Here is a 20,036-nt window from a genome sequence, read left to right as displayed (position 1 = left end):
AGTATCTTAGTTACTAGGCACAGTGTATTTTTTTATTTGATTCATACAAACGATATACTGATATACTATACTGAGCATAAGTGGTGGTTCAGAATTAGGTTTACAAGACAGACAACTTGGGTGGAGAAGCCGCCCACTGGTGACAATCTAAATATTATAATTAAATTATAGTTCGTAGATTATATATATTATAATTTATTTATATTATATATAAATGGTTTTGTTTTGTATCGAGTTGGGTCCAAGAGAAGTTCGATGCGTTTATTTTTGTTGTAGTTCGTATTAATCGACTACGGTAATATCATCCAAAAGAGATAATAGTTACTGGACCCTAGATAGACGTATTATATAAGCTCGGTTTTGTTAAAAACGGACCCCATGTGAAAGAATATTATTACCATAAACCATAAAGGAAATCGCTAGGCCAGGCAATAATTTTAACGATAGGTCGACAGGTCGGACTGGGTTATCAGGGCCGTTTACAATTAACCATTAAAATAACATACTGGGTCAACAAATGTGTTTAATAAGCCACCAAATTTTATTTATGCGTGATCTGACAAACTGGGACTATGTCATTTCAAAAAATGATAACATTTTAAATATTTTATTTGTATTTTTCTAAAAAAAAAACGTTGGCAATTACTCTACAAGTACTGTTGTTTGCAGCAATAAAACCTATAAAATATAATACCAACAATGTATTATTATTTGGTTTTTCTTTTTAAATTGAGATTACGCAAATATTAAAAACAAAACTCATAAATATTAGTTTTATTAAAAAGATAATTATTATAAAAAAGACTAGCTTTAATAATAAACTGAATAAAGTCAAAAAATTAAAATTAAAAATGTTTTGAAACTGCACTTGGAAAATTTGTTTGAAAAATATAAACTCTTGACATACATACAATATATTTTTTTTAAATGGATAAAATAAAATGTTTCGTATATGACGTTAGTCATAATGATTCCTTAAAAAGCATTTTATTTATATTATGATCTTTTATTTTCAAACTCATCCTGACTTCGGATCAATACTTTTTATTGCTTATAAGTAATTATGTTTTATTAGTTACGGCTTACGAGTTTATAAGTTATATATAAAAAATTTTAAATCTAGTGGAAAGATATTTAAATTGAATAATTTTATTAATATAAACGAACGTACATGTATGTAAGTTATTATTGGATAATAATTTTATACAACAAATTCATTTATATCGTATATATATAAAAAATAATAATTGAAATTAATTTCATAATTTTTAATTTATTTATTGATATTTTATTAAAATAATACTGAACCACAATACTTACCATACTTATAATATCTTCCATATATTATTGTTTTTTTTTTTTTTTTTTTTTTTTAAATTATTAAGAATATGTAATATAAATCCTCAATCTAATTGTGATGTATTTAGGTTATCATTTATCCGATTCAGTTTGTTTGGGTTTTTTTTATTATTGACGCAATACTGACACGACCTTTATTAAATCGTTTTTTAATGTTTAATAGCCCAACCTATAAAAAACTTTAAACAAAAAAATGGCCGAAGCCATTAATAAAATTGAAAATTTAATAAGACATGGGGCTACGAGTTGTCCATCGAACATGTATTAAATTTAAACTATAAATAATGAGACAATAGAACCTCGTTTCAGTTTGATATTAAACACATTGATTGACAATCTACATATTTTATAATACGAACTCTCATAGGATTTCGTTGACCATTATTTTACTCAAGTCTCTATTAAATTGGATAGTGTATATACCAACTAATATTTCCAGTGTACTTTTGTGTCAATGTCAGCTCTAAAGTTTAAACGCTATCATAATATTAATCAATATAATAATCATATTCGCATGAGAACTTGTGATTTCCCCTGTTCAATGTTAATAATTAATAAACATTACGCATATCAAGTAACTGTTTTACTTATCAAAATATTTTTTTCTCGAAATAATAAAAACCAATGTTTTGCATTATTATAATGATATATCAACTATTTTATATTCAGAACGATTATCTCATATTTGTTGATTATTATATAAGATATATTTGAACCGGACATTTTACCACTGTTCTATATTTCTGTTTTTAAGGACCGAAAATTAGGGCAGTGATGATGGGTCATAAACAGACAGCATCGGTGGTAGAAGTTACAATAAGGACAAGGGAAAAAATGAAAAAGGGAAAAAATTTTCGATGTAGGATGGATTAAGAGAGGATGTGCAGTGATAAAGAGTGAAGAGAAAATGAAACGTTTTATTGCCGGGCACCGTGGTATGCTGTGTTGGGCTGAACGCATATAACCGTATTGCTCGGTGTCATCTTTGGTATGTATAAAAATGCGAAAAGATGGTCGAAAATGCGAGAGCACATCTTTATTGTAAATGTGGGAGATAAAGAGGAAATGCCTCTATCCGATATCTTTATTCGGGACGGGGGTAAGCAGTAACTGACGGAGGCATCGCGCAAAGTTTCATGCACTCCATAAAGCATTAATGGACAATAATTCCGGTCTTATACGTGTTTTTATGGGTGTGGCGCAGTTTTACCACGACCGCGGTAGTCACCGTGGCATGCTGGACGCGAAAAAATGTCGTATCATCGCCGTGGCGTTATTCCGTCACGCACGCCATCACACCATCTATTGTAGTCCGCGGTACACAGTATATATATACGTACAGTTGTTCTCGAATTATTCGCCTCGAGTCCCATTTCCTCGAAAAGCCTATATAAACACGACGTGTACATAATATATTATATATATTAATATGTAATGTGTATAGGCATATAATAATATATTTACGAACAGCATTGTGCCGACGTTCATTGCGACAGTATATAATACGATTTCCTGCTCGTAAGATATAAGGTGTAGGGCGTACGGATTGGAGGAAGGGAGGTAGACGTCCGTTTAACGCTTGCTTGCTAGTTATGTTTGGATGTGAACCATGTATATTATATATATTTATTGTATAATATATACGGACTTCCTCCACTATTCGTATAATAATGATATGTCATAATATTATATACTACACTGTACCTACAATATTGATCAACGTGTTTACCTACCAAATACGAGACAAAACGATATGGATTTATCGTGAGAGATAAACATTATTTTTCAAATGATTTATAATATACACAGTACACACACACACACACACACACACACACACACACACACACATATATATATAAAGGATCTATAATACTCACTCGTATGTCGTCTTATCCGCTGCCAAACGACGAATTCTTACTCTCTGTCTGTATGTTCACATATATATATATATATATATGTGTATTGTGCCGACTGTCCCCAAAAATGCGCTCAAATAGCCTGGTGAATCGAGTGCCGGACGGTTGTAGGTTGACAGGGATTAATGAATCGAATTTATCCTACTTTTATTGTGAAAAATGTTCTGTCATTTTTTCATTATTATATATTTAAAGCTTGACATCATATAATACTAGTGCAGTGAAATAGGGAATATATTATGTGCAGGATTGTTATTTTCGATCGAAACCAACTGCATTAATTTAAAGGCTATTATAGTGCTATTTTATTATCTTTTGAATTTGTTTAGTTATGAAATGTGTGTACGTTATTAATTATTTTTGTACCTGTGAAAAATGAATGCCTCCTACTGTTAAAGTCAAATATTATCAAATCATATAAAAAATTTAGTTCTTGAAATAATAAAATTAAAATAATAATTGAATTATTCAATAATATATTAATACATAAAAAATTAAATATCCTAGGGGATAACATATCAAATATATATATGTATATAAAATATATTAGCTCGTTATAACACAGTTGTAAAAAAACTGCCATCATTCCCGATTTTTGCTGATTATTGCATAATATGACGTTGGTGAATTGTGAAACTAGTCCCTGGATAGTAAATACTAATTGTGTACCAATATATATATATGGTTTGCACTCGTTTGTTTTATTAATTATAATTTAAAAAAAAAAAATGATCAGATATTTTTATTTTTATTAACAAAAGAAATTATGTTATACTTGAATAACATGAAAAATAGTAATTTTCAAGCTGATAAATTGTTGAAATTCTGTACTGCTGTAAGTTTGGAACACATGGCAATACATTTACTATATAAACCTACATGCAGTACTCAGTATGTTTATTGAAGTTTAGAATATTTATTATAGTTTTAGAAAAGTTATTCTGGAAACCTTTTAATCTATATTGAAGTTTATAATTAAAACTTTTTTTAATAAAAAAATACATATAGTTTAATTATTGTTTTTATAGTTTTAATGTGATTTATTGGACTTTTAGCATAAGGAAATTATTGTTTATGACTTTAAGTTAACCTGATTTATCGCATGAGAAAGAATAATACTAATATATTCTATATATCGTATAACTTGTTTATACTAATCACTAATTAACCAATTGAAGTACGTACCTATTTAATATTATCTTAACACCTTAAGTGGATTATAATATTATTTGTGCAATATGTTAAAATGAAATCATAAACTGAAGATTACATTGTCTTAATAAGTCTTATTTATTTAAACTCAATTTTTAAAATTCTTTTTATATGAAAAAGAAAAGTTCATAAATGTTATCTTATTAGGGTATACAAATAACTAATAATATAGAAAATAGATTTTCATCCTTAAGTAGTTACTTTCAGCTTTGTTTAAAATAATAGTATTTTCATAATGTCATAATTTTTTTATTAACCTCATTCTTGCAATGATTTATTTTTGTGGGTGATTGATTAATATACGTTTGTTTTGTTGTAAACTTTATCCACCTATTGACACAATATTTAATTAATTATAAATACAAGTAGTCAATGTTTTTTTCATTCCAAGAAAGTGAAAAGTAACGATCGTTTGTAAACAATTCTGAGTAAACAGAAAATTTTCGAATCTGCGATTAGTTTTAGTATGTATATAACGTACATTGATATCGATTAGTTAAATACAAATACTAAAACAAATCAGTTTGTTTTTTAAATGCATTCGTAATTATAAACAGTATAAATTTTAATTTTGTATTTAGTAAATAAATACAAAAGTTAATTGTGTTAAGAGTTAAATTTAAGTATTTTTAAGAGAGCAATGGTGCGGACATTTAATTATTTAAAATACTAAAAACCGTCGTGTTTCACTACTGACTGATAAAGTAAGGTAAATTTAATAGGGAAAATGTCAAATGTATAATCTTATTGTTTTTTATTGCTTTGTTACAGGAAATAAAGGGAAACTAATATAAAACTAAGTGGGCACCTCGCTGGTTAATAAACTACAGTCACATACAATGTCTTACATATTTTATTAGACAGATTTATGTACATTTATATCCATTAATTTATTTCCCCATTTACCTATCTGCTGCCGAAGTTTATCCCAATAAGCTTTTGTCTTGACAGCGATTCCGTAAAACAACCGTTTAACGTTCGATTCCATTTTAAAATGTATTTATTCCAAACTTTTATCATTATCTGTACTCGTGGTCTACTGTGTTTCGGTTCATCCAAGAATTAAAACACACGCGTACATATATGCTGTTATTATAATATTTAAATTCCTGGCTCCCCGAATATCAAACTTCAAACTTTTTGACCTCCGAACTTAAAGATATGGTAGTAGTGTTATAAAAATATCCACGGGCAATACGTATATATATATATAATGTATACACGAAGTATACGTCATATGCGCGTGCATGCAGCGAGTCTGAAAAAAACTCGATACCTAACTGCAAATACCGAAACGAAAGGACGGGCAAAATATAATATAATATAAAGAACAATAACATTATTGTGTTTCCTCTATCGATCGACATTTATATTTTACTATCGTCCCTTATTTGGATGAATATTCGTATTATCGTTGCACGAGAAAACTAAAGCCAATATACGTGTTTACCGCACGCATCCAAAAATAATAATAATCGATGACGTTTAAACGTGTCTGCGGACCTTTAAAATCGACTTACCGCCGCCGGCGGTGTTTGCTTTTACACCGCAGAGTAAAAGTTTCTAACAACTTTGGGGAATTGAAAATTCAATAAAATACCACCGCGGAGATAGCGGCGGTGTCGAAACTCCGAGGACGGGCCACGGTGATGGTAGTACTACACGGGGAGGTAGGACCGTGGCCGTAATTAAAACCGACGACGGCGGCGGCGTAGAGAAAATATACGCGCCGTCGCGCTCTTTACAGCCGCCAATTAAAAGACATATATATATATTTATCGAATGCCTAATTTGATAAACTCGAATATTATACATTCGTACGGTACATGTATATTGTTAGGTATGTCTATATACGATTTGCCGATATGCGGCGGTGTTGTATACGCACAAATGACCTAATCGAATAGCGTTTCGGAATCGGAGTATCGGTCGTCGGGGGCCGTCCCGAAAATGGTCGTGTACAGCGTATTAATACGGCGGGTGCAGATATTACGCCCGCGTTGTATACTGTATAGCTACGCCTTATATAAACTATGAGGTATAGTTAGGTATTCGGAAATTCGTCGAATGCGCGTCACGAATATCTCCATCGCCGTTGTGTCGCTGGCTGGCGGTCTCGCGCAGTATTATAATGATATAATAATTTGCGGTCATATAAAATACCGACGGGATCTATCCTGCTCGTACTTTAGCCGTTTGGGTATATTAATGAACTTGGCCTGCGCGTATAAGTCTATTATATTTATGGCGTGCGAGAGAAAGGTCGTATATATTATTATTATTATTGTATGCATTGCCGAAGAATATATACGTTAATATACACCCGTGAACATATATGCATGTCTGTGCGCGTATAAATATATATGTGTATTATAGATAGATACGATTTGCATATAAACTGGATGTGTGCTCCATTAATTTGGGTACTGCCGCCGCGCGCAATAACGGCATCGTCGTCGTCGTCGTCGTCGTCGTCGTCGTCGTCGTCGTCGTCGTAACGATTTAGAGCTGACGGCCGTTCGACAGACTCCCGAGGGTTTTATTGCTTTTTGCGCACACAGTCTCTGGAAATCGTAAAATCGCGCGCCAGTACACCACCGGGCGACTTCGAATGACGACGATGACGGCGATGCCGGGTAGTGGTGGTGATTATGTTTGGGTATGCATTCTTCGTCATGTGTACACGGACTGGAAACTAAAAAAATTCCGTCTGGTAAGATACGAGATCGACGACCCTCAGAGTCCGGCGACGATAGTAACGAAACGACTTACGCGCCTTACGTCTCTGTTATTAGCTATTACGACGTATTCATTTCATTGCGATCTACAGTATTATAACAACAACAGCAACAGCGCGATGCAACATAAAATTTATGTTTTTTCGTTTAAATTATAAAGTTTTTATAATTTGGCCGCCATCAAAACTTAACACTAGTTTACAAAAGATAAACACATTTTTAACATATTAAAAATAAAAGACAACAAATTACATAATAACGACAATAATAATAATAATAATAATAATAGCTACGGCCCACAGCGTTAAACTATATCTGTATTCAGTTGTTCACCAAAATTGAAAATTCTTAATAAATTACTGTATAATTATTACATATTTTATTAATACCTATATAGGGCGCAATAATAGATACCGTGGTCCATGATTAACATTGGTGAATTTAATTTTATTTCCTTACATTCGTATATTTATGTTATCATATGAGAACGTCATAGTGCACCTATGTTTGAGCCCGTGAAAGGTAGACTTGATTTTTTAAATTAAGTCAAATTATATAGGTATAGTACTTATAAGTTATAAGTATATGTTTACGCGAAGTGATTAAATTATCCGTTTTTGATTAAAATTATAAATATTTCAAAGACAATATAATTATATTTATAATCATTATAACCAATGTATTTTATAATTTGTTTGAATTTTCAAGTAACAATACAGTTCTTGAATTGTGCAAAGGCTCTCCCAAAGAACATATCTTATTACGCTACTGTACCACTATACCAGACACGTATACGTATTCACGGCGCCATGACCACCCTTCGCTACTACTAACCGTCCAAATCGCCACCACCGTCCAAGCGGTGCGTGGGTCGCACCCTTCGGTTTGTTTTCTCCCCTTTCCATTAATCCAGTGTATATCAGGAATTTGGCTTTTATCGTATTACGAGTTACAAAAATATTACTTTTTTCCACCGACGAGTATTACTAACTGTGTTCCGTGACACCGTATACTTACGATATACGTTAGTCCGTCAAAATCGGTAACTATACATTCGTAATTACAAATAGTAATAATAATAATTTTATATTATTCTATTGGCGGGTCTAATTATATTACATAGTTGTGTGTTCAAAAGAGGAACCGCACTCTAATAAATTAATCCGGTACTTGGAAATTCCAGTTTATTCATTCAAACTGTAATAATAATATAATATATAACTTAGGTCTAACGTTTCGTTTTCATTAAACAGAAAAATATTATCTGTTTTCTATTTATGTTCTTTCCGTATAGATACATACATAATATGGACAATAGGAGTGTTTTTTTTTTTCGTTCGCGTTAGGTATTGAAACTAATGTTTGTACTTTTGTAGGTACCTACGCGATAATAAATTAACCTAATACTAACCATGTTTATTAAATATATTCCAGAATGATTTATTAACAAACACCGTAGAGCATCTAATATATTTATATTTTTTTGTTGCATTTTAATTTCATAATATTTTCAAAATATTCTTCGAAAACGAAACGATTCCGAACGAAATTGCAGGAGAGAAAACAGTATCGCATTGCGTATAACGTACCTATCAAATTTTATACATCATACTCGAATAATGTATTTTTATAATCAACTTCGAAATCTGGCGATAAATTTCATCAATCTCTCTACGATTTTCCAAGACGAAAAAAAACACACTACAGTGTATTTTCTACGCCTCTAATATAGTTCGAATTTCGGAGCGGTTTACGGGTGCACAATATATACGTACGTATATGATATAAAGATCCGATAAACGGTTGATTTAGAATTGGCGACGTGCCCGCCCGGTCGTCAGTCACCGCCGCCTCATCGCCACCGAATCACCACCGGATTCGCGGGGCGAGATTGATTACGACCGTAATTATCGATAGTCAAAGTTCGACCCTCGGCCTCCCTAAAACCCATATCTCGCTCACACCCCTATCTCGCCGCGGTACACTTACCGTCACAGTGTCCACCCGCCCCTACCACCTACTCGCCGCACTGTTATCGTCGCTCGCTGCGCGCGCGGAGAAGGCGTTTTAATAGCGAACGGCAGCGTTTAATATTCTCGGCTGAGGCGTGCGAGAGATAAGAAATCACATAACGGCGGCGACGCCGCGGAGTGGTGTGGCGCATATACATAATATGTATATTATAATCATTACGCGTACAGGGTGGTCCGTCGCGTTTTCCGGGTTTTCTCGTCTCGGTAAACGAACAAACGCGAATTCACGGAGATTCACCCTGTACGAATGTGTACGCATATATTATGCGGCAGTGAGTTATAACCCGTTTTTCCGGTCCGACGGTTTTCGTTTTGTCGCCGGAGGGAAACCCCTAGCGCGGCACACGGCGAGCGGCGAGCGGTGGCGGGAAAAAGAGCACCATATATATAGTACGGTCTGACGATAGCGCGCCGTGAGAGAAAAGTCCCGTTGGGGACGAAAAATCTGCACACACGCGCACACCCATCACACACAATATTATATATATATGTACGAGTATGTGCACAATTTTTCCCGTGCGTGATTTTCGATCGCGATGTTCGTTTTTATTTTTTTAGTTGTTTAAAACCGCCCGGATGCCCGGGGAACGACGGCGGCACACGATATTAAAAAATTTTAAATATACTCTTATCCTCGCTCCGGTGCCCGCCACCGCATTATGAATAATAATAAATAGGCGGTACGCGCGTATTACATTTTTACTACAATAATAATATTATGATTATTACGACGAGTATGACATCATAAAACGTTAACGTTCACAACATAATATTACAGTAATGTGTGTCCGGTGGACCGTTCGATATTCAAATATTGTCGAGTGTTTCGAACGATACACCCTGTGTGTACGGCGTGCACCGCGGAGTCATTACGCAATTGGTTTTTCACGATCGGGTAGGCATTAAGAGTGGTTTGACGCGCGCGGGCGCAATATTCTTAATGCCATCGGACGCGGACCATCGCCGGTTTAATAAATAACGGTGCAATCATAATAAATTTTCGTACATGTTTAAGGCGGCTGTTGCAAGTTGTGCGTTATATAACAATATAATTATCTTCACCTGCACACCGTATCTTCTGCGACTACGGCAGCAGACGTTCGTCATAGCGCGTAGCCTCGCAGTCGTATCTCCATTATGTTTCTGTTGGCTTTATTTATTTTTTGTCGTCCCCAAAGAACGTTATTATTGTCAACACGATAATTGCGTTACTTAAAAGCTACGTTCACAAAATATTATTATCCGAAGTAAAGAATAACGAGTTATGCATTCCGCGTATTGTCGTTAGGTGGGTATATCGATTTGTCCGAGAAAAAAATTAACCATCAATGATATTGGATTGAAAATGTTTATAATGTGTATTTATTATCATGGCCGACCGAGTAAGTCGCGTTAATGTTAGGTACCGAGAATCTTCTCCGAGCACGAATATTAAATTACAAATAAAAACAATTTTGACACCGTTTCTGCGCGCGTCTATTACCGCCGATTAAAAGCCCTGTCACGCGCGCAGCAATATAGTTTAACCGAGCAGTCAACCCATTATTTTCGTTTCATTTTAATGAAAACCTGACCAAAATTAAAATTCAAAAAACTCATCTGAAACGACATTTGTTGATGGTGTACAATGTGTTCGCGTGTATGATATATCTAAAAAACATTAGCTAAAAGCAATTATTATTTATTTAGTTTTGATGATTTCATTAACATAATAACTAATTGTTGTTGTTTCCAGATGATTTCCATTTGACTATTAAAGCGTATGGCGTAAAAAATTGTATTATTAAAATATATTTACATTCACTGAGGTGCACAAAGTGTAGCGCAATGTTTAATTATTATAACTGTATGCTTTTCCAGTGTAAAATGTAACTTTAAAAACAAAACGTAGATATAAAACTTAAATCATTGTTTTGTTTATGAACTTTCTAGCTTTAGTCCCTTTTTAAGCTTTTATGTTTTGTATTTTATGGTACGTGGGTTCTATTAAAAAATATTACTAAAAATATGTTGCGCCAACTTACCATCCCATTTAAATTAATTTTAATTCATATATTTATATTTCTAGCGTTGTGTGGGTTATACTTACGTTTTAAGGTTGTAAAGTAGTTTATTAAAAAAAAATTTAATTTTACATTAAATAATTAATATACATACATCCAGGTATTTAATCCTTTTTTGGTAAATTAAAAACAAAAAATATACTAATAACAAAATATTAATTAAACATAATCAAATTGTTTATGTTAGCAGTTTTACCAGCGCATCAGTTTTATCATATTTTGGACACCGTGACGAAAAAATAAATGACATTATTGTTGTAAATATAGTTGTTATCTAATTGATAAGAGATTTTGTGTTATTTTTATATTAAAATGTTCCTCGAAATCTTGGCCATTGACTGCCAATTGATGTTTATACTCTAATATATAATACAATAATACTACATTATTATACTGTCATTATAAATGCATTGTATTTAAATATTTTATTTTGGCCAAATTTGTCTAAAAGTATCCCAGCGCATTATGTATAAATATAATTATAATGATGTTGCATCATTTTTTTCTCTTTATTATTGTTATTAATTGAAATTTAAAATAAATTATGTAGGATATCATTTAAAAATGTGAAGTATTTATATCATTTTGTTAAATAAAAGAGGGACACTGCTGATATTAAAATGTTAAATACAAATATATAAGACTCAACGCAATTAAAACATTCCACCATGTAAAAACTAAAAATATAAAATTATTTAAATAACAACTTTGGAATTATGTAACCGAGTTTACGTTTAGATACAGAATGTCTCATCTCTTGTCTTTCCTTTGTATACATTAAGTACTATACTCTCAGCTAAACTTGAAAACTTATAACAACTATTTAAATATTTAATAAAAATTAATAATTCAAATTCTAAAATATTTACAAAAGCCACTATAATATACGCTCTATAATATATTATATTATATTATTGTATTGCATAACTTATAGGTTGTATTTAAAGTCGAGACAGACTACAATACAATAATAATTTTCATAAAACTTAATATTTTAATAAATTAACTTGAGAAATATTTTACTGGGATAAATAACGATTTAAAATTTTTATAAATGTGTGTTTTTTTTTTTACTTTTGTTTAGTCTTTATATTTGTATTTGCGAATTTCATATTAATGATAAAAAAGATCAAAAATATTTTATCGACCATCTTAACGTTTAATATTTAATTCAAATTTAAAACCATGTCATATCAACGTATTTAAAATAAATACAAGCTAATAGAATAATTTCAACAAAAAAATTTATATTATGCAAACATTTTTAGGAACCATTATGTAAATAAATCATTCATTTAAATGTTGTTGTCATTACAATTTATTATTCAAACTATTATCATAACTTAAGTTTTACAATATTTATTGCATTTTAAACATTTTAAAAGTTATATTTAATGAATAGCAGGTTCTCACTTCATTAACTGAATTAAACCATACATTTTTCGTTAAAAAATTATTTAAATACTCATATATTATTAAAATGTTTTTATTTTAAAATTATAAGTACCTACTATATTATTTAAAATGTATGCGCATAGGTAGACATTAACAATTTTACAAATAAAACCGAAGAAGGGTAATAAAAGTTTGAAATACTCGCCATGCTTCGTTCACTTTGATTATACTTATACTGAGAATTAAAAAAAATATATTTCTTTAAAGTATCGTTTTGCTTTACATTCTAATTTATAAAGTGGTTTCATGAAACTTTTGCTGGGATACTAATGTAAAAGTATATAAAAAACATATATATTCTATTAATTATCACTATTAAATAATTTCCTTGTTTTAGTAAAAATAGCAAAATAACAATAAATAATTTGAACGATGTGAAATATGAAAAATTGGTTTGTTTTACATTCATAAGGAATACATTTTTGTACGCTTCGATTTAATTAAATTGATTTTACTAAGAATCCGGCAAAATAATATATATATACCTTTAATCGAATACATATTTTTATCAAAATAGTTGTAGATAGTACTCGTTATGACTCAAACAATTTATTAATTTTAAAATTATTTTTTTTTTCATTTTTTAATGTTACTTTTTTAATTAAATTTGAGTATTCAATATTTCTATTATTTTCTTTATGATATAAGTATATCATATCAATATATTATAGCGCAGTGCAACTACATAGATTAACTGAATTGAAACTATACAACTATATAAGATAAGCATTACAATACATCCCAATACACGAATTATCCCAAACCACAAACCACTAATTATTGTAATTAACATAACTGCATGTTATGTAGTATATACTTAAATAATGTAACATAAACAAATATATTTTCTGTGTAGGTAAGTCATCACGTAGGTATATAACACGTACAAATCAGAACAATAGGGGTCAATATTGAAATAGAATTACCGTACAGCTGTTTCATTTAATATTTAACAGTAATCAATAATTTAAGTGTACATTTCCAAGAGCGTATAACATAATATGATAAATCGATATTATATTTTTACGTGTCAAGGTTATTTGTTCACGTAGGGACATTATTGATATTATAAATGGTTTTATAGACATAGATAGATTCACCAAGCATTTTTTCCTTTAATAATGAATTTATTTAAATGTTTAAAAATATATGTTCAAATATCATATTTTCGAATTCTCGAATTTTTTTGTAATATTTAAGGAATATCCTGTGGAATTATATAAACTTCTGTTCCTTCATTTTGTACTGTAAATTATTTAGTGGATAATTTGTATAATTACTTCGTTTGCATTTACTATCAGTTTATGAGTATAATACATGAAGAACTAATCAACTTTCAGAAATAATGCATGGTTGCGGCTTACATTTTTTTGGATATGCCACAATAGGGTTTTGTTATAGAGATGCGATCCCGTAAATTATTTTAATAATTACTCGTATTTGGTTTTTATTATCATTTTTAAATGTACCGCAAAGTTCCGTCGAGCGCACGGTGCTGCGTTTATATTTTATGAACAGACGACGACATAAATTTCTCATCCACAAACATTACGTCTATTTCCGGTCTATTGATAATGACTACCGGCAGTGGCAACTGCAGTCGTACCAAAGATGGCGGCGACGGCGATGGTGGTTAATCATACACCCCCTCGATGACGGGCCTAACGACGACAACGACTGCGGCAGCGGAAAGGTATCTGTAGGTTTTTGGTCGCTCATACGTCAAGAACTTTGTCGAATTTATTTTCCCTTACCCCCTCCCACCATCCCGAACGAACGGCATAATAGCGACGGCGACAAAAATTTATAGAAAGCAAAATGCACGTAGTCTGAAAACGGGAAAGAAAAAGATATATTATACTATGCGCCGGTGCAGACAGCGAAAAGCGGCAGTATGTATAAATATATAAGATATAAAGCTTTGATCACATTTCCGGTTGTGTGCTATTGCCGCCGCCGCCGCCACCGTCAACGACGATTTTCTCGTTAGTCCCCGGAGAATGGCAGTGGAAAAAGTTTCGGGGACGGTTCGATGAGGGTGGAATTCGAATAATGTCCGTCTTTTCATACATATACATATATTACTTAACGTATACAAAATAGTCGACGCTTGTTCGCATGACGATCGGAGTCCATTTCGTGTATTATGCGCCTATCGATTTGTTTGTGTTTCGTAGGTCTAAAAACATTATTATAAATTTTCTATAATATCACTATAATGCTCGGAAAAAAGACGTTTACTCATAAATACAACAATAATAATAGAATATCTATCTCTTTTGAGATTAAGTAGTGTTTGCAATAAGTTAAATCGTCGTTCTATAGTCTTGAGACCAATTTGTTGTAGGTTTAACGACAAAACATAGTGCACACAAAAGTACATGTAGAAATAAAATATACCTTTATAATATTACACACAATATTTGAATATTATTTAGGGTATGAAGATGTAATGCATATAGAATAGTATCTATGCAAAGTGCGGTTATCTCGTATACTACGATCATATAGATGAAATTACACGAATAGGGGCTTTAGTGTGGTTCAAGTCTCCCCACAAATTAAAAAAGCTCATCAAAAATATTTCTGAAATAAATGAAAATATTATGTACAAATTATAGTAGCTAAAATAGTTGTGTGCTTAAACCTACCCAGAAGAAAAATATCTTTCGACTAAATATATATATTTAGTGTGCATTGAATATAATTTATATAACAAATACAATATTATATATATTGGCCAACATCTTGGCGATTTGCCTGTCAGAGGTAGCATTACATATTATCATTAATTATTACGTATTTATGTAAATATCTATAAAAAAATTGGTAAAGTTTTAGTAGTCGGGCTTATTATTTTTCTTTTTTAAACATTATACCCAGTTGTATAATAATTTATAAACTATGTTAATATATATTAATTTAATCTTTTGCCAAAAATAAAAAAAATGTGTACTCATAAAATATAGTGATCGATTTTTAATTATTTATGTATCTGCATATACTTAATTACTTAATGTATTATGATGACGTATCAGATCGAACACAAGTCATTCTCAGCCATCCCTCTCCAAACTTGAAATGCTGTTTGATTGTGAATGCGAGGCATATAATATATAATAATATTATCATTGTATCATTGTCAGACGATGACAACAACAAGCAGTCTCTTGGTGTTTATATTACGCTTGAGTTGTTTCTGTGCTCGGTGTTGTCTCCAGTGTCTACCTACTCGACGGGATTTGATTATGTTTGAGAATAATCAATTACGCGAAGATTAAGGTTTCGAACGAATGGGATTTCGTTTTAGGTACATGACACATTTATACATACATAATACTTATGTATATATATATAAGGTGATTCACTAAACTTGATTAGCTCCATTTTATTTTATTTTATGTGTTTATTCAAATTCTAATTTTTGAAATTTTTAAGTATATTTAAAGACTTTTATTATTATTAAATAGTACTATTTTTTCATATTTTAAGGGAATGATTATCTCAACTCCTATAAAAAAAAAAATTGTTTGTCTTATCCATCACAAAATTGTCACGGCATACCAAACTTCTCTGTAATATGTAACGTTCTATTACATTACAGATGTATTAAGGTCTTAAATTTGTCACCGACTGTCGGATAATATTTACAATACGAGAAATGACTACACGCTTGTATAATTTAACTATAAATAGAATATTTAATAGACGATCCAATTGCACATCTATTTATTATTTTATGAACGTTTCCTTGGAATCACGACACACTACAATATACTCGTTCAATGTTTTAAGCATGATTTAACGTTTTCGATCGTTTTTAGATTAAAAAAAACAATCAATAGTTCCAAGCTCACGGCACACCACCATGTTCACGGCGTTATATAATCACTGATTTAAGGAGTATCTTTTGGTGGTACAAACTTTTTTTCTTAAAATGAAAACAAAACTTTTTACTTTTAATTGTTAAATGTTAAATATTTTTTGAAAACCTTGATGTTATTCAATGTATAAATAAAAATAAAATGAGTGATTTCTCAGCTATTTAAATTTATGTTTTACAAGGATAATATCCTAGTCAATGACAAAAGATTTAAAAGACTATATTACAGTAAGTTGTTTATTTTTATTCTAACCCCATCAAACAATTGGTTTTATTAAAAGATGTGTTCGATAAAAAACTTTTAACATATTTTTGATTTGTTGCAATTGTAGAATAATAAATTTGTTTGAGAGTTTAACTAATGTGAACTATCATTTATACGTTTTATGGTAATATTTATAATTATGATAAAAAAATATTAAAAGCATTGTGTGATTATGTAAATTTATTTGCATATTTAAATGATAGCTATACAACTTTAAGCTTCCCTACTAACATTTTACTATATCTCTATTTATACGATTAATATGCATAGCTAGTAATTGAAAAAAGTTAACTGTAAATATTTGTCAACTCTCGGTCATCGGCCATACCAAAATGTCACAGCAATTCACATCGATCGGTTTTCGTTTTCGTTTCCGAGTTCGAAATTCGTACACGTGACGAATTTTATCGTGTCGAGTATTATGTATAGATTATACATAATAAACGTAATATTATAAATTATAATATTCTAGTCGCAGTCTTTTCCGCATTCCCGCGCGTCCACGAACGCTTTTACCTACAGTCTTTGTGTCTGATCACGTGATCTGCCAATTCGGTTCTATATTATTTACATTTTATTTTCAAGTTCTGTCACACTGAAATGTTCTTTCCGAAAATCGTCCATTCCTAATAATATAATATTATGCACTGTAGGTACTAATGCTCATTCGTTATTCTCTCAGTCACAGTCATATCATCTCATCAACTCATCATCTTTGCTGTTACACTCTACACGGGTGCACGTAGCTGCGTGCTCAACACCTCAATTCAAATATTTCGGGAAAAGTAAATTTGTATTCGTCTGACCGATATTGGTAAAATCGTGATCTAAATGCGTGATTCGCTCATTCTAAAAACGATAAATGGGTGTATATTATAATATTCAACGTTTTCGATTAATATAAGTACCACCTTTTATACGCATTATGCCTAACCAAATACATAATATTACATACGTCATAATAACAATATGATTATATAACATCCCGTACAATAATAATTTCATGGTTTTACGACTGTTATGTTTACTAAAACTATCGCGGAACACATCATCGAAATACACTCTATTTTAAGCCGCTCGGCATTTGAAATAATAATACACCCTCGTTTTTGACAAACAAATCCATAATCATTATTATATTGTTCCTGTTTTAATGATTTATTATATTATATCCTTATAATGCATATTATATTATAATCACATAATATATTCCGAAACTGTCGATCGTCGATGTGTAATATATTATGCACTTAGAGACACTTCACATGCGATTACCATCACCATCCGATATATACCTGTTAATATATTATTATATGTTACGTACAGTTCGTATAATAATATTATATTAACCACTAACCAGACGTCCAATATTTCGGTTACGTATTTGGTATGCGTATTTGGTACCGGCGTATATATATTTGCCGACTTTGTACTCTATAGCTATAAGTATAGCTATTTGTATATATAATTAGCACTTACCGTGTCTCGCATAATATAGTTTGTGTTAAAATGTATTATATGGGTACCCATAGGCTATACATACTGTATAAACGCGTTCAGCATTAAAATATAGATTTTAGCTGTTTTATTTTAAATCGAGTTCTTGTATTGGGTTTATAGTATGCACCTATGCCATTTCTCAGTTATAATAATTATAAAAACCGTATTTTTAAAAATTTATAAAATTATACTACCTGTATATTATATTATTGTTCATATTTAGCACATTCGAAGCAAACGAATAATAATTAATTTGATCTTAAGTTGCGGCTGAATACTTGTATAATATATATTTTAAAATTTAAACATATTGCTATATACGTTTAATATATATTAAGAATTTGTAACTCTGTGTATCTACTCATATGTATTTTTATCTAAATGGTTATAAATTATTGTAATAATTAAACAAAATGTATATGTTTGTTAAATGCATACTATACGTAGATGATACTAACTGGAGAATGGAATTCAAGCTTAATGCCCTCTACTAGCCTGAGTATAGAATGGATTGAGTGGATAGAGTATAGAGTTTATTAGTTAGAACGTAATAACAAATGTAAAGGTATTTTGTCTGAATGATTAAAATAACTAAATTTAAATATATTCAACGGGAAAGAAAGGGAGAAAACGGAAAAGAATTTTAAGTTTCAGTTTTATTGGCCATTAAAGTTCGTGACGAAATTATAAATTTTATTTTACTCTATATTTGACTTTTGGATAACGGTCTCTCACTTCGATTTCTTTGTTTTCAACTGTTTTTGGTTGAACAACCTGAATGATTATTAAGGTTCCCAAAAGAGACGATTAATTTTAATTAATTCTGAACGGTTATAAATATATACGAATTCATTAAGTCTAAACGGATTTGGAAAGTTAATACTAATATTGTATCTGTTGAAATTAAATATTACTTCAGTTCCTTCAAACGAGTATCCAACAGGTTAATTATACATTAAATTATTGTCATTTATAAGATTTTTTAAGTAGGTATTTAATAATATTTAGGTATTGACCATTATTGATAATTGGAAGAGTTAAATTCAATAAAAACACAGGATATGTTAATTTATATGCTTAATATATTTAATTTTGGCATGCAATATAACATAATATAAGCCATAAGGTCATTAACTAACAATAATATATTTTTCTTAATGCTGAACATTGATTATTATTGTATTATACTATTATGAATGCGTGTTCAATGTTCATAGACAGTCAATGTATAGTAATACCCAAGTATAGTCTAGGTCTCTAGGAGGTTTCTAACATTTTAATAAAATGTCACAAAAAACGCATTATACCCGTAGGCATGACCTGCTTTAGCATTAACAATGTCCTACAATAGAAGCTCGTTTTAATTTAATTTTTTTTTCTAAAATCAGTTGTTAAGTAACAAGGTACATTATACACTTTTTATTGAGTGTTTTCATATCACTTTTTTTTCTTGTTATCTATGCCTAATGCCTATGGTATTAAAATTGTCATTATTTTTAAGTCAAAATTAAAATTTATATTTTATTTATAAGTACTATAAATTAATGAATACTATAAAAAAAAAATGTATTATTATAACAATAGAATCATTTTGTGAATAATATATAGT

The 20,036-nt window shown here is 30.6% G+C and overlaps 1 protein-coding gene across 2 annotated transcripts in view; it reads left to right on the top strand.

The window, feature by feature from the left end:
• Nucleotides 1-20,036, top strand: part of LOC113553508 (follistatin-related protein 5-like) — a 121,375-nt gene that overhangs the window by 56,886 nt on the left and 44,453 nt on the right. The window lies entirely within an intron of this gene.

Source organism: Rhopalosiphum maidis, chromosome 2, assembly GCF_003676215.2.
Source record: "Rhopalosiphum maidis isolate BTI-1 chromosome 2, ASM367621v3, whole genome shotgun sequence".
NCBI classification, from domain to species: domain Eukaryota; kingdom Metazoa; phylum Arthropoda; class Insecta; order Hemiptera; family Aphididae; genus Rhopalosiphum; species Rhopalosiphum maidis.
This window is presented reverse-complemented; position numbering and strand designations above follow the sequence as displayed.